The 26,641-nt window shown below is 50.7% G+C and overlaps 1 long non-coding RNA gene across 3 annotated transcripts; it reads left to right on the forward strand.

Annotated features, from left to right (window-relative positions):
* The first annotated feature begins 240 nt into the window (after positions 1 to 240).
* Positions 241 to 25,150, forward strand: LOC131410587 (uncharacterized). 3 transcript variants are annotated; one of them, XR_009221342.1, is made up of 5 exons: positions 241 to 542; positions 4,547 to 4,591; positions 6,498 to 6,645; positions 21,631 to 21,780; positions 23,924 to 25,150. It is a non-coding gene; the product is annotated as an uncharacterized LOC131410587 (long non-coding RNA). The 3 variants fall into 3 exon arrangements; XR_009221345.1 differs by lacking the exon at positions 4,547 to 4,591; XR_009221344.1 differs by lacking the exons at positions 4,547 to 4,591; positions 6,498 to 6,645.
* The last annotated feature ends 1,491 nt before the right edge of the window (positions 25,151 to 26,641 follow it).

Raw genomic sequence — 26,641 nt, forward strand, 5'->3', positions numbered from 1 at the left:
CAACTTCCGGTCCCGCCCGGGTTGCTGCGCCTGATTGGTCCCAGGGGCTGCCCATCGCGGTGGGCTCATTCTGCAGTACAGCGGGAAGAGGGACGCGTGTGAGGGCGTGCCCGCGCCGGGCAGCCTGGGAGGCGGGGCTCACGTGGGCCCTCGACCACTGGGACTGGCCGGCCCGGTTTGGGGCCGGGCCGGGGGGCGGAGCGGGTCCTCGTACGGAGTGGGCGGGGGCGGCTGCCGTAGTGAGACCCGCGCGTCTGACAGCCCGGTCCCTGCGGGTCTGGACGCTCTTTCCCTCCGCCCTCGGCGCCGGAGCGCTGGCCGGACAGGCCCACTGCCGCTGGGGCGGGAGGGGCAGCGGGGCGTCTGGGAGGGGAGGCAGAGGCGCTCCTGGGCGGGGCTGGGGCGCTGGTTCTTGGGAGGCTTTTTCCTTCCCGCCAGGACTTAAGCAGTGGAAGCTCTCTAACTCCTTTGAAGTTATGTTGTAGGCTGGAGGGGAGGAACCTACTCCAATGCTGACAACACACGCATGTTTTTGTTGACAGGTAGGTCATTCCAACTTCTTTTTCTGTGATGAGAAAGAGCAACAATCCATCTCGTAGGGCCTTAACTTCTTGGCATCCTAATACAATGTGTTAGGGGGGCAGGGGTGGGGTATTGGTGCTTTGGTCAATGCTAGTGTTGGGCAAGAGAGGGAATCCTCCTCTGCCCTTTCCCTTAAGGTTCTTATGGCTGTCCAAATAATTAAAAGACAGGTTAGCAGGAGAAAATAATACCAAGTTTAATAACATGTATACATGGGAGAAACTTGGAAATGAGCAGCTCGTCATTCTGTCTAAGCTGCTTGCTTAAGTATTGTAGCTAAAGATGTGGAAAGTGTTGGGGGAGTAGTAGTTTGGGATTTCAGAGGGGAAGAAGACAATTCACATGGAGATAGAAATGCAAATGTTCGACAACTCTTTTCAGGGCAAGCTAGAGAGACTGTGGCCAAGGAGAGACAGAAATTTTGATAAAATGGGCTTGTTGGTGCCTTTCCTAGTGTAACATTTATTTTCCATTATATTACAGCCATCATATGATATTGACGCCTTCCTGAAATAAGTCTTCTATGTTAACTTCTTTAGGCAGTTTGGGAGGGGAAACTCAAATGTTCTTCCTGAGTCTTCTGAGTCTTTATTGTCTTCAGCTCGAAATAATCTGTATACCAGAGTGGTGCATCTTGGGGTGGCCTGCCCTGAGCAGCATCACTAGCATGCTTCTGTTCCAGAGGAGAGAGTTCGTTAATTTTTGCCAGCAGGATATTTTGGATATTCGCAAGTTGCCTTGAAAACACTTGTACATGGGCTCTCTTTTTCTTCCCACAGCAATTTTAGTTCTCTCATTCCTTGTAAGGAGTGACTTGCTTTTAAGTATTCCTGCATCTGTTAAGAAAGACTTTCATTTGGTTTAATTCCACCTGTCATAGTGGATGGCATTGTTTTTGCTTCCTTTTTCTTTTCCTGGCAGCTGCAACATAAGTTTACTGAAATTTCAGTTTGGGAACTGTACGGTAGACATGTAGGCAATATTTCAATGGTTTGTGGCATCTGGTCACTTAAGTGTGTTAGGTGGCTGGAGGAAACAGTAGCCTTGACTTCCAAATGAGCACATTCAGCAGATGTATCTGGTGAAGTTTGTTTAAAAAAGAAAAAGAATCAGACAGCGTTGTACTGTTTGCTGGGGGTTCTGTGCTGGGGGCACAGTGGGGGAAGAAATAGAATTATTTACTTCTCCATTTGTTCTCAGGTTATTACTGCTTGCATACCTACAACCATTCCCAGGAGACACTTGGGTAAGGTAGAAAACACAGTTTAATGTCAGTCATATTACCTTAGATGTGAAAATCATCATATTAAAGTTAGGAGAAGGCACGTGATGAGTGGTAATGGGACACTGAAGGCTGCTTCAAAGTAGAAAAGGTGTTTGTGTTTGAAGGCCTCTGTTGAAGCTGATAAAAACGTGTATGGTATTTGTAGGATGTGGTGGGGAGTTTTCTTTCTAACATGGTGCTGTGCATCCTTTTAGGGCTGATTAATGGTCCAGCCTCCTCTGGTCCCCTGGAGTTCTTACAGATTCGGCCTCCCTTGCGCAAGGGTTAGGCAGTTCCTGGTTGTTTTTACAGTCATCCATTCATTAAGCTACATTTCTTATTGAGTGCAAGGTTTGTGTCACACGTTGTTCTAGACTCTGGGGCCAGAGAAGTGAACAAAACACAAAAACCGTGCCCTGGGTGACGTTCTAGATGTGACACCAATGGTATGGCTCATGTGGGAGAGTGATGTGTGCCAGGCTGGAGGGGGGTGGAGTTGTAGCCAGGAGGACCAGGAAAGGTCTCACCACAGAGGTAGGTTTTGAACAAGGCCCAAAAGCAGTGTGGGAGGAAGGGCAAGTGGCCGGCTCTGGGAACAGCAAGGAGGCTAGTGTGGCCAGGGCACAGCTGGTGACGGCAGCAGGAGCTGAAGGCAGAGTGGTGACTTGGGCCCAATCGTGGGGCCTTGTTGGTCATAGTGAGGACTTGGGCGTTTATTTATTCTGAATGAGATGGTGACCCTTTGCAAGGTTTTGAGAGAAGGAGTAACATGGCTGGACATATGTTTAGCAGACTCGATCTGGCTGCTCTGTTGAGAGTGTACCACAGCGGAGCCAGGGCAGAGGCAAGGAGAGCAGTTAGGAGGCTATTGCAATAAGCCAGGCAAGAGGCCTTGGAGGCTTAGGTCAGGGTAGGGAGAGGAGGTTGAATTCTGGGTGTGTTTGGAGGTTGAGACAGTAGGACTGTGTACAGATGGGAAGTGGTGAGGGGTGGGGCTGGGGAGGGAGGAGTTGAAGTCGGTGCTGAGTTTATGTCCTGAGCCAAGAAATAAGAGACTCAGCTGGGGAGACGGGGGAGGTCCTGCTTGGTGGGGAGCTGTTGGGAGTTTACTTTTGGCTGAGTTGACTGTGAGATTTATATTTTGTCTGTGGCTCTTTTCCACGAGAGGAGAGCAGAGAATGGCTGCCTGGAATCCGTCATCTGAAATCCTTGTGCCCCTCCCAGGCTCTCTTCTGGCACAGACATCCTCCGGGAAGGCCTTGGAGTGGAGGTTCCTCTGTGCAAACTTTCTTGGGTGTTCTGGCCTGTTTGCACTGCCCCTCCCTGGGTTTGTCACCTTGAAAAGTTTTACTCACTTAGTTGAGCCTCAGGTTTTCAAAAGTTAAAGTTTATGTAATCAGTGGGCTTTAAAAGCAGTATAAAATATTTCCAGAGAGGCAAAAAATAGGTAAATTTCAGAAAAAATAAAAGATTCTGGTATTACATTGAATGTGTTAAAAATTCTTCTTTCCTTTTCTGTCTCCCCTGAGCGTGGGTAGTCATATTCTGAGGTCTGTTCTTTTCTTTGGGATGGGGTGTTTTCAAATGAAATTCCAGGGCTTACACTTGAACAGTAAAAGTGATAAGTATGATTAATTGTTCATAAAACAGTGTCTTGCCATGGAAATAACAATTAACATTATTTTCTGAAAGTAATAAATACATGTGGCTTTTCTTGTTAAACTAAAAAAATGCTTTACAACTTCTTCCCTCCTTTCCACGTAAACTGTAGGTTCGTGTGAATTTGCTGGATTCTTCAAACACTGGGTTTGCCATTTACAAGATCTCTGTGGTCCAAAGCAGTGTGACTGGGAGCAGAGGCCTGGGATCAGGGTCTCTAAGCTAAGCCCCCCTTGGGTCTGTACAGGGAAGTACTTGAGGGCCCACACATTCTTCCTGGGTGTCCTCTCTGGTCATACCCACTGCAGAAGGAGCCTTTCTGCTGAGAGAAGCTGCAGAGCCCTGGAAAGCTGGGAAGGCACCTGCCCAGGGGGTGGGGGTTGCTGCCCTTCCTGAGGTTGTCCCTGTGCTCCCCTTGGGCCTATGTCTGCACACAGGGTAGAGTTTTGCACCCACAGTGTAGGTGCCCACAGAGTGTAATTTGTGCACATTGAGAAAGTCTATGAATGAATGTCAGGAGTTCTGTGTCTGGATTAGGGTTTATGAATTTAGGGTCTGTTTGAGTCACAACCTTGACTGCATCCTGTCGAGAGTCTCCTCACTTGTGAGAGTGGAAGCTGAGAGAGGGAGCCCTTCTCTTCCTCCCCAGGCAGAGGAGGGTGTGTGAGCTCTCAGAGTCCATTCCTGTGGCTGCTCAGGTGTCCCCACCCTTCTGCGCCAGAGACTGACCCACTCCAGGGCTTCTGTCTCCACCAGGAGAGTTTAGAATGTGTTTCACTTCCTGAATGTGGCTTTCCTTCTGTCCTGTGGGAAGAAGGCTGCTTATCTGTGCTGATCCCAATATTTGTGTTTCTTTCCTTTGGATTCCTGTATCGATTGAACAGTGCAGCCCTGTGCTTCTGGTTTCCCTTAGCTCTCTGTAATTTTATGTCCAGTATGAAAAATAACACTTTGAGTTTCTTGGACTTAAAAATGTGACTTGATGGAGAGATATAATGTCAGTAAAATTGTGGAACTAAATATAATTTTTGTTATTTTTAGGCAAGAGTATCTCAAGATGTGAAATGAATGTGTTGAAGTTTTCAGGTGCATTTTTCGTTTTTACATCAGTGTTTGCATGTGCGTGTCCCTAGAGAACACTGAGATTTAAAAAGCTAAAGCAATGGTATTTTTATTTTAATTGATGTGAAGAAAACTAATCAAACTAATCCTACTATGTTTAAGGAGCTAAACCCAAACCCCTATTGCATTATAATATGCCACTGACTCCTGAAAATCCTGCCTGTGTGAGACACAGTGGAGGACAAACTAGGATGCAGCTTGTCCTTTTAGTTAGTAAGAGATATGATAATTTCATTTTGTATGGTTACTCTTTTGTAACCGTTAGTGTGCCAAAGAAATGAAATCTTAGAATGGTTTCCTATGTACAGAAGTTGAAATTAAAGAAAAACTATTAAATGGGAAAACATGGTATGTGTAAGTTTCTGTTTGTATTAGATAAATCTGTAAGATAGAAAAGTCTAACCTCAGAAGAGTCACTGCCAACATTTCTGGGTCCCCTCCAGCGCTGTTACTCCAGCCACCCCCAGTACACAGTTCTGATCATTCTTGAGCTTCCTGTTGGTGTTTCTTTATATAAAAACAAGCCATTGTGAATGCATATTATTGTACGCATGTTTGTACTTGTAATGAGCAGTCAGACTCCACACTTTTTGATGTGTGCTGACAGTTTACCCCTCTCCTCTCCCTCTTTCCCTCGTGTCCACACCTGGACAAGCTGAGGAGAAAGTCCAGAGGCTCCCTTCTCTGGAATTGGCTTCGGATCCAACCATACAATCCCTGTCTGTGTGCAGAACTCTTGCCCTGGTCTCACCCCTGGCAAAGATTTCTCGCTGTGACCAAACTTTAGTCAGGCTCCTGAACCTTCTTGTAGGCCTGTCTGTGCACTTCCTTGTAAAATCCAGTTTTAGCAAGAACCTTGCTAAGTCAGTTTAACCAGAACCCACACCCGTATGTCTAATCACACTTGAGTTCTGTTCAGGATCCTCCTCCTCCTCCACTATCCCTCAGGTGGTGTCTGATAACTCTGGCCTGCCTTTCGTAAGAATTCTGTTAGGTCAGGTTAGCCAGAAACCCCAACACTTATTTTTTCTCTTAGTAATTTTCCATCCCCTGACCCCCACGATGCTGCCTGGCTGTGAATTCCCACTTGCCCATGCTGCATTCAGAATCGACGGCAATCTCATTTCTCCCCCGCTGCGAATCCCATCAGGGTGGTCTCTGCATATCACAGTGGTTCTGAATAAAATATGCCTTACCATCTTTGAAAGTGTCATTGAATATTTTTTCTTTAAAACCCCCAACCACAATAAAAACCCAGGCCAGGCTCCTTTCCTTGCTCCCTCAAGCCATTTCAGAGCTTCTTGAGATTCTGGCCCTGCTCTCCTTGGAGACCTCTATTATGTGAGTCATAAGACTTTTCCTAACTTCTGTGTGTGTGTGTGGAGGGGGGCACGCACCAGCATCAGTCTCTATACGGGAACCACAGCACTTGCCAGTGAGCAGTCATATTTTGAAAGGAATCTCTGAGTGGTAGGTCTCAACAGTGGGCTCAAAATATTCAGTGAACCACGTTGTAAACCGATGTGCTGTCATCCAGGCTTTGTTGTTTCATTTGAGCGTTGACTTGAACTTAAAGTCCTCGGATGCATTACCCCTAACAAAAGAGTGAGCCTGTACAAAGGCCCGGGGGGTAGATCGGAGGGAGAGGGGAGAGAACAGGATCAGTTAGAGGAACCAGAGGTCAGAGTGTGAGACAGGAGTTGGAGAAGGGGCCAGAACAGTCAGTAACAGCACTGCAGCCAGGTCAAGGCCCTGTGCACCATGTCTGGGAGTCAGGATCTTCTAATTGCAGTCAGTGGGGGAGCCCCACTTCTGCTTGGATCTCTGGGGGACAAGAAGGCAGTGTCTTACCACGTCTGTCTGTCCACAGCTCCCAGACCCTGGCCATGGAGTGTGAAGCACTGATGCAGGAGTACCTGCACCTGCTGCAGATCGTGGAGATGGAGAAGACAGTGGCCAAGCAGCTACGGCAGCAGATCGAGGATGGGGAGATCAATATTGAGCGGCTGAAGGCAGAGGTGACTGCTGGCTAGGGGTGCAGAGGAGGCTGGCCAGCGGGCCCAGGGCACAGGCCCAACACCTCACACTCCGGGCTCCTGCAGGACCAAGGGGCACACGACAGGCAGGGGGACCAGCTTCCAGCCACACCTAGGCCAGACTCTAACCTTAAATTTAGTGATGCTGGCAGAGTGGGAAGGGCCTTAGTCAGATCTGAGTTCAGATCCTACCTCTGCCACTTGACGGTTGCAACCTGGAGTACATCCCCCCATCCTCTGTGCCTCCATTCCTTCATCTATAAAACAGCCTTTTTATACTTGCCTGACACGTGTGTGAGGCTTGAGTGAGGTTATTCATGGGCAAGCTTTTAGTTACTCTGCTGATGACCACACTGAGTAAGCATCCCCACATTATCAGCTGAAGAGTCTGGGGACACAGAGTTCCTGGTAGGTCATCATAGTTTGAGCTACTGGCTCAGTTCCAGGCAGTTGTTCCCTCTGCCTGTCATAAGAGCTCCTACAGAGGCTCACCAGGCATCGGTCTGGAGGCCATGTTGTTGCTAGGTTAAGCCTTCCAGAACTTCACTACTCAAAATGTGGCCCATGAAGCAAGAGCATGTTAGAAATGCAGAATCTCAGGCCCTGCCCAGACCTCCAGAATCAGAATCTGCGCTTTCACAACATCCCAGTCGATTGCCATTTACATTAAAGCTTGGGAGGCGCTGGCTCTCTGTCCCTTAGACGCCCCTCACCAGCTGTCTACCCCAGCGCCGAATGATGGGATTGCCCCTCCCCCCTCATCTCACCATGCTCACCAGATGCTCAGAGCCATTTGGCCATGTCACACGAGGACCGTGGACGCTGAGCTGAGGACGGGAAAATGGAAACATAGATTCTAACCAGGTTCAGCTGCATGATTTGTAGGGCCTGAGGCAAGGGAAAAATGCAAGGCCCTGGTTGGAGTCGGGCAAGTCCATCTCTCCTTCTCACAGCCCACCAACCCACCCATGGCAGACAGGCAACCCCCCAGTTTCAACCTCCAACCTCCTCTAGCCTCTGTGCCATGATACACTTGGTACCCAGATGAGGGGTGGGCAAGATGCCCGTGCTGAGTCACCCACCTAGTGCGCAGGTATTGTCTCCTTGCCCTGCCCTGAGACAGCATTGGGTGTGCACTGCACCCCCCCTTTCTGCACCTACCGCGAGGCCCCTGCAGAGGGTGGAGGGTGACTCACGGTGGGATGTGAGTCTTCCTGGCTGACTCAACTCCTTTGCTCCCAGACAGAGGGTAGAGGAGGTCAATGGGTTCTGGGGTGCCGGCGTGTGGGGAGTGAGCAGCTGAGAAACCATCCCAGGGAGGGAGGAACACGTGTGGTTTGAGGCTCCAAGCCCCTGGGATGTGCTCCATTGTTCCATCAGATGTTACTCATGAAACACAAATTCAAAGAGAAGTGATTAAGAACTTCAAGGTTGCAACTGCAGAACTTGAAGCCCGAAGCATGGGGCCTTCTGAACATAGGACCCCATCACAAGCCCTTGAAGCCAGCTCTGCCTGGAATGTTCAGAGATCTGAAGTTGCCAATTCCACCTTATGGTGCCACTGCCAAGCTCTAAACTAATGGCCACATCAGCTTGGAACTTGACCTTGAACAAAAGTTTCAGATTCCACACACCTCCTCTATCCTGCGCCAGGCCCTGTCAGACATGCTTCCTTAGTCAGTCCCCACAACCATCCTCATAGGATCGAATGAGGAAGCAGGCTCAGAGAACTCAAGTCACCTGCCCAAGCTCACACAGCTGGGAGGTGGCAGAGGCAGGACTAGAACCCAGGTCTGCATGTCTACTTGCCAGGCTTGCCACTCTGCTCGTAGCCTCTTCTCACGTGGCTCCTGGGATGGGGGCTTGTCCCGTGTCTAAACCATCTGGTTCCTTCTGAAATCTATCCTAGCCCTACACATATCCCTAGCAAGCTGAGTCCTTGCTAGGGACCAGGGAATAGGTCAAGGGACCAGGGCCGGCCCTGTGGCTTAGCGGTTAAGTGCATGCGCTCCGCTGCTGGCGGCCCAGGTTCGGATCCCGGGTGCGCACCAACGCACTGCTTCTCCGGCCATGCTGAGGCTGCGTCCCACATACAGCAACTAGAAGGATGTGCAACTATGACATACAACTATCTACTGGGGCTTTGGGAGAAATAAATAAATAAATAAAATTAGGTCTAGGGACCAGCACCAGGTTAGTGGCTTCATGATCAATGGTGTCCAGGTATCATTCATTCACTCACTCGTTCACTAACTGCCTAAGATCAGCTGACCACTGCCTCATCCTCTTCCCCAGGCTCCTCTTCCCCCATTACTCGGGGCTCCAGAGAGTGCTCCCTGGTCATGAGCTGTGCACCTCGTGGCCTTTGCACATGCTGGGGCTTCGGTTTGGAGTGCCCCTACCACCCCCACGCTTTCTTGCCTGGTGGAATCCTACCAAGCTCGAATGCCTCCTCCTGGGGACTCTCATCACATAATGTGCTCCGCGCACCCTGCTCCCTCGGCTTTCCCACCCTCAGCATGCTACGGCAGAGCCAGGTCCTTGGGTGTCTGTCCCCTACCTGGCCTGGAGGGACCTCTTTGAAGGCAGGAGTGTCCTTTATCACTCTGTCCCTTGTGCCTCGCACATAGTAGGTATTCTGTAAGGGCTTGATGAATGAATGGACATGAGACTCTGTGGTAGACAGTAAAGAGATGGAAGTTTGTACCCTTAAGGTCTGATTGTGCTAGAGTGTGACTGGCACCATAATAGAGCTTGCAATGTGAACCCAGGTAGAAAATGAGTCATTTTATTGCCAAAGAGGGTGTGGGTTCATGTCGCATATGGCCTTAAAAGGTTTCAGGGATTGGTAGGCCAGAGAAGAGGTGGGTGCAAAGGGCAGGGCCCTCTCTAGTGCTGGGGAGCACAAAACTAGTCAGTTTTGAGTGATAGTATGGGTGTGTGTGTTTGTCAGTGTGGCAGCAGAGGCCTTTTTGGTGGGAATTTGGAGCAACGTTTCCAACTGAGTGCATTACTCTCCAGGGCAAACGATTTTTTTAAAGAAGACTGAAAGATCAGTTTGGTAAAGCTTTCTGGCTGTAGTCTCCCTCTCTGCCTCCCTCCGTCCCTTTCTCTCTCTCTCTCTCTCTCTCTCTCTCTCACACACACACACACACACACACACACACACACTGCAGGGCAGAGGGCACCTGTGTGCTCTGGAGGGGCTCAAGGAAGGTGAAACAGAGCCCGTTTCCCAGGAAGTAGGCCATCAGGTAGGCAGGAGGTGCTGAGGAGCCAAGTAAGTGATGAGTGACGCCCGTGACAAAGACAGAGGGTCTTAGAACGTCAGAGCTGGAAGGGATCTGAGAACTCGGAGGTCCACGGAAGAGGAAGGGACTTATCCAAAGTCACTCCAAGGTCACTTCCAGCACTGGAATCCAGGCTTAACCTTGGGTCTCCTGGCTCTAGATCCTTGGCCTGTGCGTGCCCCACAACTTATTCCTTCCTTGCTGGGGAGACAGGCCAGATAAAAGGTGCGTATTCAGGAACCACTGTGTCACCTGGATGGCCTCAAGCTCTCATGGTCCACCTGATAGCCAGAAAAATTCCTCAAGCCCCATCCCACGTATTCCTGAGGATTTTCAGGGTCTTCCATTTTCCTGGCCACGTCTGGCTTCCAATTCTGCTCTCCTGACTTCTTGTATCACTTCTCACAGTGGCTGTCTTCACTCAGTCTTGAGTGCTCCTTACCCCGGTGTGGTCACTCCACGTGTCCATCAGGTGGAGCTAGATTCTGCTGCAATTACAGACAGCCTCCAAGTCTCTGTGGCTTAAAACAACAAAGATTGCTTTCTCACAGATCCCACCGTCTGTCCATTGTGGGTTCTGCTCCACAAGATTCTCACTCAGAGACAGGGACACAGGCTGACAAGGCTCCACCATCAAGATATTCACTAGTCCCAGGGCAGGGGAAGGATCTTGGCAAATGGTGCCTGACAGCTCTGCTCACACTTCATTGGACAAAGCAAGCCACATGACCACACCTGTCTTCAGGGCCTTGGGACGTACAGTCCTGCCCTGTCCCAGGAGGAGAACCAGAGTATCCAGGAAAGCCCTAGTGACACCCAGCTGGCTCCTCCTTCAGTCCCCAAGCCCCCGATACTGGCCAATTATGGACCAGACTTTCTGCAAGGCTTAGATACAGTCGAGGGTGTTTCCAGTACTGAAACAGAAAACCGCTTAAAGGTGAATAGAAGACATCCTTGCCGTCCTGTCACTCAGCCTTTCCTGCTACAAGGATTTCTTGCTGACCTCCTCTTCTCACTCTAGCATCTCTCCACATGCTCCCAACTACCATTTTGTTGGTGGTGGTGTTCATAATCCCTTTGTCTGCCAAGACCCTTGCCCCTGTCCAGTGATGTGCCAGAGCTGGCTCATACCAATTTGCGAGTCAGTTGTGAAATTTTCAAGAATCTTGCAAGCTTGTTATTAACCCTGTGGTAGCTTAGAATAGGCCAAGGTAGGAATGTTTACACCATGGAAATTGGCCAGTGCTACCAGTCAGAGTTTTTCTTTCAGAAAGCTCGTCGTTAATCCTTTACCAATATACCCATGTCTACACCTTTTTTCAGGACCAGCTAAATACTTTGCTGGGCGCAGTGGAAAATGAAAATGCAGGGCTCTTAAGAATTTCAAGGCAGCAACAGCAGAGCCTTAAACCAGGCATTAGGCCCTTCTAAGTGGGCTGTGCACAGGTCACACATCGAGGACACTGGCTCTGTCTCTACTCCATATATACTCTCCACCCCCAGAGCCCCCACCTGCAGCCAACTCTCCCTAGAGGTAACGGGAGATCACACCCAAACAAAAGTCTGCACAAAATTTATTAGGCAAAACTATCCAGCTCTGCTCAGTCTCTTATCTCCCATCTAAACAGCCCTCTTGGGCCTCATCTTTTGTAACTAAAAAGCTCCAAGGACCATCTAAAACAAAGGGAGCATCCTCCTCTGAGAAGAATCCTCCCCTCCTCTAGAATCCTCAGTTTGGCACCATTTCATTGTTTTAATAGCTATTTTTCTCCCATTTATGATTGGAAGTAAGTTGGGACGGCTCAGGCAGCCCTAAAGGGCAGGGTAGAAGTTTAGAGATGGTCGTGGTATTTTCCTGGCTTGGGAGCACTCAGAATCCTGGAAGGCTGACTCTGCGAGAAACTGCAGAGATCTTTAGTTCAGAGTTTAAGGTAAAACTGTAGCCGTGGAATCAGGTTTGCAAACCAACTTTGTCATGGAGAAGGCCGCCTTGACCCCTCCCCGGGCAGCCCCTCTGCAGTGCCCACTCTGTGCCTTGAGTCTTGTTTCCCATATTCCTCCTGCCATCCCCACCCCTGCTGCCCTGCACTCAACACCCTGTCATACTCTGCATCTTTGTTCACACCAACCCCTCTGCTCCAATTCCTTCCATTCTATGACACATGTTGGGCACCTTTTTTTTTTTTTTTTGTGAGGAAGTTCAGCCCTGAGCTAACATCCATGCCAGTCCTCCTCTTTTTGCTGAGGAAGACTGGCTCTGGGCTAAAATCTGTGCCCTTTTTCCTCCACTTTTATATGGGATGCCACCACAGCAAGGCCTGACAAGCGGTGCATCAGTGCACACCCGGGATCCGAACCTGGGCTGCCAGCAGCAGAGCGTGTGCACTTAATCACTACGTCATGGGGCCAGCCCAGTAGGGCTCCTTTTTTGTCCTGCGAAACCTCTGGGTAGTGCTTGTGGCTTCCATGGTGAGACCCTCCCACTGCAGTAGGGGCACACCTCTGTTCTGGCCTCAGCTTGTTGGAGTATAAGTTACCTCTGTGGGTATCTGACTCCCTTCTTAGGCTGGAAGCTCCTCCAGGGAACAGATCTGACTTATGCACCTCTGGCTGTGTCTCACCTGTGCCCAGCATGGTGCCCACCACAGAGACTGCATCAGGACATACTGACAAAATTGGCACAAAGGGAGACAGAGATGGGCATCTCTTAGGCTTGGAAGAGGCCAGAGGGAATGGAGAAGGAAGGAGAGAGAACTGAGTTGTTTGGCAGCGGTTCGAAAAGCAAGACGTACAGAGATCTTTAGCAAAACCTTGACTGCTAACAAAAGAGAGAAAACCCCAGACTAATTCCTCCATCAATGACTGCACTGACTAAATGCATTCTGGATTAAAGACACTGTCTCCAGAGAGGGGACTGGGGTGCGGCAGGAGCCAACGAGCAGTGCCCCTAAGGGGTGTGGCAAATGAGGGTTTGCCTCTGATGGGCCGAGAAGACCAGACTGTGGGGTGGCAAGTGGGCAGGGTTCAGCTGAGACGCCAGGCATTGAGCCAGGTAGGGCAGCCAGAGCTGGACTCTAGCCGGAGAGTTGGGGTATAAGCCAAAGTCCCAACTCTCCATGGCCATCGTTGACAAGGGTCAACTGAGCAGGCCTTGGACGTCAGCCAAGCCAACCCAGATCCAAAGCAAATGCATCCCCAGAAGGGACCTGCAGGATAAGAGAAAGGCAGCCTCTGCGAGCTCAGCGGGGCTGGGGCTCCTGCCGCCATCCTGACACTGGCTCGTAACAGGGGTGGGCCATGGCCCAAGGCTTCTGCAGGGTCCCCAGGCTCACAGCTCTCCAGAGCTTGGCCCACCCAGCTCGATCCTTAAATCAGATTCTCAGACTGCCGGTGCTGCCTCTGCAGGGAGCAGAGCGCCTGACCTGACTGCATCTGGTTTTTGCTCTGGTCCCTGGGGAGTAGATGTCCTGTAGATGTCTCTGAGAAGAGCGCCATCAGTTTTACATACAGACTACATTTACACGCACACTGTCTCACACACACACACACACACACACCACCATCCTAAAGAGAAAAGGATAACGTGCAAATCCCAGAACTGGCAAAGAGCAGACTGGCATGGGGGTGATGACATCAGGGCAGTGAGGGTGCTGACTGGGCATCCACGTGTCTCTGAGCTCTCCACGAGCCTGTGTGTGAGTCCCTTAGCTCTTTAGAGTTCAGATCCAAGAACAGCCGTTATTCCATGTGCCAAGGTTCTCAGAGAATCAAAAAAATAGAAAAGCCTGCATCAGCCCTGAATATTTCTCCATTAGATATTTTCAGCCGCTCTTCAAGCACAGGCCAGGGTAGTTTTAGCAACCCAGAAGTGGAGAGCGGGTAACTGTCCCATTTTGCTTTCAAAGTGCTCCATTCACTCAATTGTCAGAGCCCATTCATCTTTCGGTTCAGCAAGTGGCCTTGAGGGGACAAAGCCACGTGCCCTGAAAAGGGAGCAGAGCTGGCTCTGTGGCACATTTGTGATTTCCTGAGCTATCTTTGGACGTGTGCCACACAGCTCAGGGGTGTTTCTGCACCCACTCAGCACCTTCCACCACCTGCCCTTGTTGTACTGAGAGTGAGACCCCAGGGCAGGGGTTTGCCCTCAGGGCACAAACTGCTGGGAGAGGGGACAGCCCCCCGTGACAGCTCCCCGAGGAGGACAACACCAGGGGCTTCCAACAGCCAAAGTGCTGGGTCATCACAGAGGGAGGGAGCAGAGAGCACACGTGGAGAATGGGACCAGGGTGGGCATCTGATGTGGCAGAGACAGACAGAGACCACTGCAGGGAGATGGGGACAGGCTCCTAGGCTGGGGCTGCCCTGACTTCCGGGGAAGTTTCACTCTTTCTCTCTGAGCCTGTTTTCCTCTCCACAAATAGGGTGCATGACATAGTCCCTTTGGCTTCCCTTCTGTCGTTCAGCTCAAACCCCAGACACATTGGGGTGGTTCCCAAGTCTCCAGGGTGGTAGGAGCTGGGGCTGATGAGCAGGGGCAGAGGAGGAACAGTTGGGAGGGGAGGGGGCTGCAGGAAGTTTCTCTGGCATCCTTACAGCTCATCCTGGGAGAGGAGACTCGGGCTGTGTTCTGGAGCTGGCTGGCTGGGGAGCATGGGCGGGGAGGAGAGTGCTGGGAGGGGAGCCACAGCAAATGTGGCTGCCAGGGGTGCTCAGAGGCCCATTAAGCAGCCTGGTGCTAAGCTGCCAGTGAGAAGGCATGTTCCTCAGGGCTCTTTAGGTGGTGACAGGGCAGGTGCCTGAGAGAATCTGGGTGTTTTTGCTTCTGTAAGTTTTGCCCCAAAAGGGGGTGGTGGAGAACTAGCATTTACTGAGCACCTCCTCTGCACCACGCCCCCAAATTGTCCCATTACTTGCAGGGGTGACCTCATTTCACTTCATATTTTACAGGAAAGACCTGAGGTTCAGAGATGTTAGGCATCTTGCTGGAGGTCACACAGCTGAGAAGCAGCATAAGGCGGATTTGAGCCTGCTCTGCGTGGGTCTCAAGCCCTAGCTATTTCACAACAGCAGTGGCATTTCCTCTGAATTCTCTAGCACCCTGAGTTCCTCTAAGATCCCTTAGTGTCACCCCAGCAGGTGGGCACTGAGGGTGCCAGGAAGGCTGGCAGCGAGAGCAGCTCCTGTCCTCTGCCAGCTTCCAGGGCGTGTGACCCATGTTTAGAAAAGTCTGTGTTTGGTTTAGTGCTCTGCTGTCACCATCTTGAAATTTTGTCATTTTTTAACAAGGAGCCCTGCGTATTTGCTCTGCACTGGGCCCCACAAGTTACATAGTCCATCCTCCTGATGGGGTTTTCACATAAGGTGTCACTTGAGAAAGGCGTTTGCTGTTAGAGTCCCACTGGTGGTGGCAGCCCCTGGCCTCTTCCTGGCCCCTCAGCTCTGCTGGACTTGGTGGCGGGGGCCCCTTGGAGGGGCAGGAACTTCGTGGCCAGAGCTTACCCTGTGGTTCCTCTGTCAGTGAGGCCATCGTGTGTTTGCACCAGATCTTTACCGAGGCCTGAAGGCCTGCATCTCCAGCTGGCCCACTGGGGGCTGGGTGAGCAGGCAGCCCTGGCAGAGGTCCCCAGCCCCTCATGCCCCCGCCTCCACCTGAGAAGTCCCTCTTCAGGGCCCACTCCTCCAGGCTGGGGGCACTTCCATCCTCCCAGAGTATAACAGTGACCCCTTAAAAACTCACGGAATCCCTCAGAGGGAGCAGAAAGGAAAGACAAGTTGGCAAAAGCTGTTTTTCTGGGAGGAAGTGACATATTTTTAGTTTCGTATGTACTTTTCCCTTTTAAAAATAATATATATGAACCCATTTGAGAAAATTTGACAATCTAGAGAAGCAGAAAATGTTAAAAGCTATATCAACCGTAGTTCTGCTTCCCAAAGATAACCACTGTAAACACTTTGGTGTGTTTTCTTCAAACTTTTTTCTATACACAGATCTTGGGTTCCCCCCCCCCATTTTATTTACATAATGTCACACATGTGAATATTGAATTTCAATCTTGATGTGTTTTTTTTTACTTAACATTATAGCACAAGTGTTTTCTCATGCTAAAAGTATGCTTTTTGATGGTTGTATGATGCTCCAGTACTGTGAGCATGCCATCATCCATGCAGCCATCTCCCATCATTGGCTCTTAAAGTTGTTGTAAATTTTTGATACTAGAAACACTCATCTCTGCATCTGAAATGTTCATATGAGAGAGCGTCTCCTTGGGACAGGTTTCCAAAAGTAGAATGACAAACAAAAGGTAGAAGCACGGTCAAGTCTCCTACTCCATCCACCTCCGTCACTGCTCTCCGAGCTGGCTGCACCGTCCTGACGGCCCCGAGGGCTGCACAGCAGGACCCCTTCATCGCGCCTCTCCCACACTGAGTGTGACCCTTTTGTTGTTCACTTCCCTAAGTCAGAGAGCACCACTTTTCCCCAAGGTCACAATGAGAAGTGGCCCTAGAAAGACGAGGTCTGCACTTCCTGTAGTTGCGTGGTTGAAGGTGCCGTCCCTTGGATAGTGGAATGCCCTGTGTAAGCTCCCACTTAGAGTTTATCGCAAAGGAAGCACGTTTTTCTTTTTTAATGGAGTTTATGAGCAGAGGTTTCAGTGGGCCCATCCCTGCCAATCAAGTATTGAAGGGCAGGTTTGGGGAGATTGGCTGGGCTTTCGGGGGCTGGAAGGCAGGGTATTGTGTATCCAGGAGGTTGGGACAGAGTGGGCCAGCAGCAGACCCACCTTGCTGAACCTGGGGAGGTGTGGAAGGACAGGGACACACGGATAAAGGGACAGACAGCTGAAGGGAGGTGACTCAGAAGGGCATGTCATGTGGGGGCAAGCCCTGGAATAGGGGAATCAAGAGACCTGGTTCCAGGCCAGCTACTGATTCACCTTATGACCTCAGATGGGTCACTTCTGTCACTGGTGGGGCACACTGGGAGAGAGGCCTCTTGGGGGAGCCAGGGCAGAGTGGGATGTGGAGCTGCAATCACAGAGGCCTCAGCCGACCCCCGCAAAACTCCGGAGCTGGGTGGCCCTTCAGACCTTTCAGGCGGCGAGGCACACCACAGCACCCACAACAGCCCTCTCCAACCTCCCAATACACAGGTGTCAGACTAGACGGGGCCCCATCTCTATAAAGATCTGTGACTCTGATGGTGTCCTGATGCCTGGGGCCACCTATCTGGCCCTGGATAGGGCAGTGGTGCCAGAGTCATCCCCAAAGGCAAGGGTGTCTCTGGGTGGAAGCTCTGAGCCTGGCCTTGACGTCTGTGGGTGGGGCTGGGTGACCAAGGGCTTGTGGGGCATCTCCCGAGCAGACCTGTTGGCCATCCTGCTGCCCATGGTCAATTTCTATCAGGAGTTGGTCTCCAGCCACCAGTACAGCCTGCAGATCCTGGCCCACTGCAAGCAGAACAGTGACTTTAACAAGCTGCTGAAGCACTATGAGGCCAAACTGACTGTAAGGAGAGGGTGCTGGAGATCTTCATCACTGACCCTATGTTCCAGCTGCCACCTAGCTGTGTCCTTGAGGGCACATGCCTGGGGAGCCCACTGGGGGGCCATGGAAGTGATGACCACAGCTGGGAGGAAGCCACACCTGGGGGCACCAGGGGCCCATGGCCGGGAGGGCTCAGGCCCTAACAGGCCCAGCTCTGGGCTGCCTGGAGAATGGGGTTAGAGCCAGCCCCTGATCCAGCGGACCGCAGGCCTGTCCAGCTCCACAGAGCAGGCAGTGTGGGAAAGTGAGGGGGAGCTCCTGTTCCTGAGCCCACCTCTAGGCCCTTCCTCCTGCCGGCTTAGAGCCTCAAGCTCTGGGCTCTTGCCCCAGACAACACCCTGGAAGAGCCTCCATGTTAGAGTCTGAGATCAGAAGTGCTGTGGGTGTCCATCCTCAGCCCTGCTCATGGGAGTGCTGGGAGCTGAGAGAACCATTCTCCATCCACTTTTTCTCTCTGTCTCCCTTTCTACGTTGCTGCTCTCTCTCTGACTTGCTTCATCACTGTCTCTCTCCTTCCCCATCCTTGCTCTGTCCCTGTCCCCCTGCCTCTGCCTGCTGCAGATTCCCAGGCACATTCTGACACTGCACGAGCTCCTGGCCCACTTTCCACGAGCACATCGAGCCAACAGCCTGGAAGATGCCAGGGCTAAACTGGGGGTGCTGTCTGGGTGAGCCCGGCTCCCGGGTGCCCCCGCCAGTGGAGAGGCCAGGGCTGAGGATGCTCCCCAGCGGGAGTTTGCTGAGCGCCAGATGGTAAAAGCTGATGTTCAGGTTAGGATCCCAAGAGATGGGAGTTTGGCGACCCCCAGCCTGCCCCACCTGGAAGCAGGGTCCCCAGAGCAATGTGAGGAGTTCACAGCTCAAGCACAGGGGGCAGTTGGTGGGATGGTGTGGGTGGTGTGCTGTCCCTGGCACAGATGGGGTTCGAGGAAGGGCCCTGGGCACTCATGTGGGCCCTTTGCCAGGACAGGGATCCGCCCAGGGACTTGCAGGCACTCTGTCAACTTCCCCTGTTCTCCAGTGTCAGTGTCTCACAACCTGTGGTATAGGAGCCCCAGAGGGGGTCCTGGGTGACGGGCCTTCACGTGCCCAAGGCTGCAGTCAACAGCAGACAGTGTCATGGGTGGACAAGCCCAAGACTTGTCCAGTGTCAGAGGCCCCAGCCCTCTGGTCAAGGCCCCTCTGCTGCCCCTCTTTCTGTCCCCAAAGCCCAGGGGGAAACTTCCTCTGCCAGGGCAGAAATAGAGGGACCAGGGAGGAGGCCCCTGCAACAGCCCAAGCAGCAGTTGACTGTGGCCTACACCAGGTGGTGGCAGTGGAGGAGGTTCAGATTCTGGGTGTGTTTTGAAGATGGAACCAACAGGAGTTTCTGATGCATTAGATGTGAGGAGAGAGAAGATGGGAGTCAAGGGTGATTCTAGAGTTTTTGTCTGAGCAAGCAGAAGGTTGGAGTTGCTGCTAACGGGGATGGAGAAAGGTGCAGGAGGGGCAGGTGTGGAGGGAGAGTCTTTCTGGCTTCACTGGAGCTTGACTGGGGGCATGTTGAGCTTGAGATGGACAACAGTGGTGGAGAGGACAAGAAGGGAGGAGGGCATTTGAGTCTGGAGTGTAAGGGAGCGAGCCATTGGGGAGCCATCAGCTCGAAGATGGTATTTAAAGTCACAAGACTGGTGAGATCACCAGGGGAGTGAGTTTAGGCAGGAACGAGATGCGCACCAAGAGCTGAGTCCTGGGGTCTCCACTTTGTGCAGGCCAAGAGATGATGAGCAGCCTTGTAGTCAGTGATGGGCTGCCAGAAGCTGCAAAGGAAGGTCTGTCTGCAGCGTGTGAGGTCCAGTCCCCAGCCCTGCCAACCACTCATGGCTTCCTGAGTCGAGCAAAAGGCAGCCAGTAGGGCTACGGCTCCCAGCTGGGCAGAAGGAGGAACAGGCTGGAGCAGGGCAGGGCACAGGCCCCGGAGAGGAGGTTCATTCAGGGAGTAGATGTAATCAGAGCGTGTTTGCAGACTAACAGAAACCATTGTGGGGTGGGGACCCCGGTCCTCTCATGCCCCAAGGAGCGAAATCTTGCACACTTCCCCAAGGAGAAGACTTGGGCCTCCAGCGAGGCTCCTCGTCACTGCGGGATGCCCTGTCCTGGTGCCGGCAGGGGTGAGGAAGGCACGTGGGTGCCAAGGCATTTGTCCCAAGACCTTGATCCCCTTTCCCAAAGCCTAATCATCCTTTGTCCCAGCTGATCACCTGCCGCTGGCCTGAACCCAGCCCTAGTGGCACAGAAGAGGGTTTTCCTATCGCCCTGACAGCAGCCCTTTCATCCTCCTCTCTCCCTCCCTTGGGGGACTGAGAAAGGCTCCCAGCCTGGCAGGAAGCCATCAGATAACCTATCCTCCCTACCTGTGCTCAGAAACACTCCTCCCTTGGGGCTGGCTCTCTCCTGCCTCTGGCCTGTCCTGCTTTTTCTCCTGAACCTCATCTCTTGGGCTCACTGTAACCCAGGCCGTCACTTCCAGTTCCCCAGGAGCCTGCGGCCCTGGGAACTCCTCCCCAGCTGCGTGGATGGTGTGGCTCTCAGCACAAACCCCAGCCGCGGCTGGCAGCCGTCCTGAGCAGCTGCAGCTGGCACTTGTCTAACAGTGAAACTAGTGTTGCTACTGTGGGATCGCCCCCTTGTTTGTAGCAAATACAGCCCTCCTCAGCAAAATCCCCACCCTCTTCAAAAGAAATGGTTTTGTTTACCTTTGCTAACTTCCAAAAATGAATCCCTATCCAGGGAACTAGCATATCCTTGAAAGGTGCGTCCCTGTCCCCTGTCCGTTCCAGAAGAGGGCTAGGGCCTGGGCTGCTGAGAAGAGCATTGCTGGGAGGGAGGGACTGAGGTTCCTAAGGAAGAGATCCCATCTCCATGCCCCAGTCTGATAACCAGAAAACAACGGATAAAAATAGTTTTATAACACCTTTGCAACCAGTGATACTAGCAACAGTGATCACTACCCTATAGTCAAACTCCTGCCGTGTGCTGGGCCTGAGGTCAGTATGTGAAATGCGTTCTCTTCCATCCTCACTCTGACCTTCTACAGGTGAGGGAACTGAGGGTCAGAGGGGCCCAGTAATTTGCTCATCATGCTGACATCGTTAATCACTGATCCAGCTTGACCAATGTCATCTCTCATTGCTGGGAGTGTTAAATTGGACAGTGTTTACTAGAGAACTTCATAAGCCACGCATATTAACCAGCCCTCTTGGTGATCTGGTCGTGGTTGTAGAATTTGAAGCATCAGCAAACAAGAGGTTTTATGCTTTTCTTGGAGTAAGTGGGGTACTTTTTCTAGACTCTCCTCCCTCCCAAAATTACTAACTTCCTAAGCCTCCTGAAAACCCACCAAATCTCTTAGCAAATTTGGCAACTCACACCCCTATTTTCCCACCAATGCTATTTTTAAAAAGCAGTTAAATGGCTCCACCTTCTGGACAGGAGGGGTGTTGCTGCAGTCAGAACAGGACAAATAGAGTTGTCCTTGTTCTCAGAATAAGGGGCAAGGTGTGTCCTGCTCCCCCCCAGATGTGCTGGAGCCTACTGAAGTCAGTCTTTTCATGAGCCAGCGGGATTGCCAGGTGCTCCAAAACTAAGCCATTCCAGGGCCCAAACATTAAGGAAGCAACTGTATAAAGTGCATTTGGGGAGGGGTGGATATAGCAAGTGCAAAGGCCCTGAGGAAGGATGGATGGGTGGAGTTGTATGGATGGAGATAAGGCCAGTAGTGGTGTGGGGGGCAGAGTAATGAAGAAAGGCTGTTTCCTGTACTCCCGTCCTCCTCCGTGTTTTGCCATTTCTGTTCCAGGTGGTTCAGACTTTTAGATCAGACCTGCTTTCGAGCTATTAATCTCCATTTCCTTCTCTCTGAAATAAGAACACCTGCCTCCTTGGGCTGTCAGAAGGGTGATGTGAGATCATGCCCATAGAGTGCCCAGCACAGCGGGTATTCAATATGCGTGCTCTCTCCCCGTTACTGACCACGGGCTCCACCTGAGAATCCTGGGTACCAGGCCTTCTTCCTAGCTGGCCAGAAGCCCGGCATTCCCTTCTCCCTGAGAGGTGGGGGCAGCCTGTCTCTGACTTATTTTCTGTCCCTCAGGATAATGCACAATGAAGTAAAGGAGACAGAGAGCATCCAGGAAAACATAGCCATGGAGGGCATGATCGTCGAAGGCTATGAGACCCTCCTGGACACCAGCCAGACTTTTGTGAGATGGGGCTTGGCACCCTGCCTCCCCCCAACATCAAGGTAGGCCCAGCAGTGGTGGCACTTGGGGACACCATCAGTTGGTTTGATTACCATGTGCCAAAACCTGCCAGCATGATTGTGGAGTATTCCGGGGCTGCTGGAGTAATGTGATAGCTGTATGTACATGTCGGTGTCTGCACACATGGATGCAGATATTACTGGCTTTCACAGTTCCCTTCTCTCCAGATGTAACACTGACATGTCCTTTTGGGGAGAGACGAGTGGAGGATGGGGACAGATACTGATTGGCCCCGTGAATCACAAGCATGTTCAGCATCCGAGGGGAAGTCATGTGGGTCAGTCCCTCTGTCCCTTGCTCATCATCCTTGGCCCCTTGTGGGAGGCTGTGATCACAGCAGTTCTCACTGGTAGGAAGTTTTCTTCACCCTCAGCCTCCACTCTCCTTGGGAGCGGTGTTTGAGAGGCACAGCCCTGTGAGGGGGCAGCTAGAGGCTGTGACTGAGGGGACTGACTTCCAACTGGGAGACGTTAGAGCTGCAAGACATTTGAGGGTCACCTCTTCAGATTCCACTTGCTGTGGGACCCTCAGCTTCTGCTTGCGTGCCCCCGAGGTGACCTCCACCTCAGATGGGCCTCCTGAGTTCCTTCTATCCAGCCCTGGGACTCTCTGAGCAGATGAAAAGCTCGCCAGCACCTCCTGCGGCCTGTGCGGCTGCCTTTGGCCCCTGCTGTCCTTAGCAAGGGTATCGTTGACTTGGAGTTTTGTCCTGAGCCCCTCTGTGTGGCCCCTGTGCCTTTTCCCTAGGCCCACCCTGTGACCTGCTGAGCCCAGAGCCAGCCTCCCTGTGTCCTGGCTCCCCCTGAGCTGCATTGGGCCCAAGCTGGAAGTGACCAAAGAATGACCTCTCCCGGCATAGGCAGTGTCACCACAGTCCAGGAATCTGCTCCATTGCCCTGAGCCTAAGCATTTCTGCCCCTCCGGAGGGGCTGGGCTTGATGTGGAGACCAGACAAGGGAGCCCAGCAAGATGCCAGGCAGTGATGGACGTGGGCAGAAGGCAGAGTGGTGGCTCAGAGCAGGCCTGGGGAGATGGAGCATCAGGGAGGGCTTCCCGAGGAGGCATCACCGGAGTCGAGTCTTGAAGGGTAAGTAGGCGTGCACAGGGTGGATGGGGTGAAGGAAGGGCCCTCCCGGCCAAGGAGCAGCACTCAGGAGCCACAGGTAACTTGCCCTGGAACTAGAGTGGGAGCAGAGAGGGGAGGCGATGGTAAGGAGGGAGAAGTGCTGGAGCAGCCTGCTGGCGGGCCTTGAAGGCCTGAGTCCCGAGGACAGTGAGGAGCTGGCGGAGTAAGTGGGGAGAGGAGGCCTGGAGCATGTCTTAGGAGAGTGGGGACGGCAAATGGGTTCATCACAGCCCCCTGCTCTGCCCGGGAGTGGCTTCTGTGTGCACCTTGTTGAGGACTGGGGGGCTCTCTGGGCTCTGCAGCCAAGCATGTCGTGACTGATGGGTGATGTCTGCTGCAGCTGTGTGTGGCAGGAGGTGCCCTGTGTCTCTTGCTCATCCCTCTGGGCCAGAGCCAGCTCCACACTTGTCCAGCGTCTTGCCTCCCCCAGACCCAACTCTAAAGAGGTACAGCCTTTTAGATACAGGATACAACCTTCCTTAGAGAGGGAGTGCAAACAATACCCTAGTTGGCCTAAATTCAGCCACCAATTAAGAAAGCCTTCAGGTTCGACAATATACTTATCTTAATTTCAAACACAGAAACTAACTCCTAATCTAATACTGCATTAATCTATTAATTCATAGAAGTAGTACTGTTACAATGAGGAATAAGAATTATTTCTCCTTGCATAATCTTAGAACAGATAATCACCGAAAGTTATCAATAAAATAAATTGAACCCAATAATTATTTATTACATTAATCGTTAACCCAACACAGGTAGGCATTTAAGGAAAGATGTAAAAAGTAAAAGAAACTCGGCAAACAGAGCCCCCACCTGTTTACCAAAAGCATCTCCTCTGGCATTTCTGGTGTTGCAGACACTGCTTGCCGAGTGACACGGTGTAAAGGCTGCAGTGACTGGACCCTGCAAAGGCAGCATCATCATTTGTTGTCTAAATGAGGGCTTGTATGAACGGCCACTCGAGGGTTTTACTCTCTCTTACTTTTAATCAGTGAAATTGACCTTTCTCTGAAGAGGCAGGAATGGCAAAATAAGACAAGCAGACCTGATGGAGCTTCAATTAATTCAAAAAAACCAAAGGTAAGCCAAATCAAGGGATAACAAATCTTAAATGGACTAACAGTTTTGGTTGGGGGGACCTCAGAGAAGAAAATAACCTCTGAATGATCAAAATCTAGACCAGCTAGTCAAAATAGTTTATCACTTATTCATCCAAAATATTGATCAACAGAACAAGTTACCCTCAGGATAACAGCACAATCCTATTCTAGAGTCCATATGCACAATAGGGTGTATGACCGCCCTGTTGGATCAGGAGATCCCAGTCGTGTAGCCACCGTTAATGGCTCATTTGTTGAATGATTCAAGTCCTACGTGATCTGAATTCAGACCAGAGTAATCCAGTCGGTTTCTATCTATTCCGTATTTCTCCCAGTACGAAAGGGCAAGAGAAACAAGGCGTACTTTACAAAAACACATTCAAACTAATAGATGAGATAATCTAAATCTAATATATATATGTATATAGCCCTGCCTATGAATGGGGTTTGTTAGGATGGCTGATTAATTGCATAAAAAGTAAACCTTTATAGCCAGAGGTTCAATTTTTCTCCCTAACAACATGTTCATAATTAATCTTCTTTTATTAATTGTCCCCAATCTACTTTCCACAGCATTCCTTACACTAATTGAATGAAAACTATTAGGTTATATATGACTCTGTAAAGGACCCAACATCATTGGCCCCCATGATCTGTGGAGACACGAGTATTTATGTCAGTGTCACAAGGCCATCAGCTGGAGTTCACATTGGAAAATGTACCTGGGAAGACACCCTACAAAGGACTCATTAGCACACAACTGAACAAGTAATGTGGACTTTTGTAGATGACAATGTGAAAACATACCTGGGAAGACACCCTACAAAGGACCCACTAGCACACAACTGAACAAGTCATGTGGACTTTAGTCAATGACCTAGTATTTAAAATGGTAGGATAAAGATGCAGGAATCTAAAGTGTTCATGGAAATGCTGATTGCACAACTCGGAAACAAGGAATAATCAACAAGGTAAACCAACATCAACAGATTTATAATTGCTTACATGTACACAGTAAGAGGTTTTGCTGAACAATTAAGTATTTGTGTATTTGTCTTGATGAAAACATGAAACTTTATGTTGAATAAAAATGGGCCATTCTCCTGTTAGTACATTACTACTCATCATTTAGTCAATTTCTATAGTTAATGAAGTTATAAACATAATTACAAAGGCATGTATCCATCAGAAAATAACTATGAATGAATCTGGAAACTGTAGGGCCAAAAATAATGTTTTCAATATTATGTATTATATTGAATATTTCAATATTATGTATTATGTATTATATGTATACACATAACAAGGATGAGAGAAAACTTTGATTAAAGGAGATTAAAATGTAATCTAATCTTAAAAGAGTTAAAAGGGTCTCAGTCCTGGGAGACTGGGGATAGGCAGTAAAATTTCACAGAATTCTGAGACTGGAAATGGGCCATTCCCTAATTTCATTCTTTTATTGTCATTGCCAAGGGAATTTGGCCACCAAGAACAGAGAGATGGAGGGGAAAGAGGACATGGAAGGATATTACAGACGTGAGAAGGGTTCCATCTTCAGGACACCTTAGAGCAGCCAGGTGTCCATATTCTAGACCATGTAACCACAAAGAATTTCCCCTGGGAGATGCCTTCTGTAGCTCTTCCCTCCAAATTTCCACTCACTGCTCCTGTTGAGATCATCCTAAATGAGAACAGGCTGGGAGGAAGACAGAGCTGTCTAGAAGAAAGCCCATCTTTAAATTGACCCTGCTCTGCAGCTGGCTGGGCAGAGGACAGGAGCTGCACGATGGATACTGCCCCCTCTTCAGTCCAGGGGCTTTCCTTTATTGCCCAAAGCACTGACTGTAACACTGAGGTTCACTGAAGGCTAATGGGATGAGGGGTAAGACTAAAGTGTCAATAAAGCACTTGACGCAACATGTTTTCATGTGTATCAATATGTGCACAACTAGGGAGAAGGGCCCTAACGTCTTTATGCTCTTTAAGGGAAATTTGACTCACACCAATTTAGGAATCATTGGCAATAACGTGTCATGTAGAAGAAGGATCATCAATCTAAATGAACTTATTCACACACTCAGTGTCCTAGTCAGTATGGGATGCTGTAACAAAAATACCATAGACAGGGTACTTTATTTATATTTTTTGCTGAGGAAGACTCACCATGAGCTAACATCTGTGCCAGTCTTCCTCTATTTTGTGTGTGGGTCACCCCCACAGCATGGCTGTTGATGAGTGGTGTATGTCTGTGTCCAGGAACCGAACCCAGGCTACTGAAGCGGAGCTCACTGAGCTTAACCACTAGGCTGTGGAGCAGGCCCCTAGACTGAGCACTTTTGGGTTTTTTTGTGTGTGTGTGTGAGGAAGATCAGCCCTGAGCTAACATCTGATGCCAATCTTCCTCTTTTTTGCTGAGGAAGATTGGCCCTGGACTAACATCTGTGCCCATCTTCCTCTACTTTTTATATGGGATGCCACCACAGCATGGCTTGACAAGCAGTGCATTGGTGCATGCCCGGCACTTGAACTTGCGAACCCTTGGGCTGCCAAAGCAGAGCACCCACACTTACCCACTGCATCACTGGGCTCTCTCTAGACTGGGCACTCTTA

Source organism: Diceros bicornis, chromosome 10, assembly GCF_020826845.1.
Source record: "Diceros bicornis minor isolate mBicDic1 chromosome 10, mDicBic1.mat.cur, whole genome shotgun sequence".
Classification (NCBI taxonomy): Eukaryota; Metazoa; Chordata; class Mammalia; order Perissodactyla; family Rhinocerotidae; genus Diceros; species Diceros bicornis.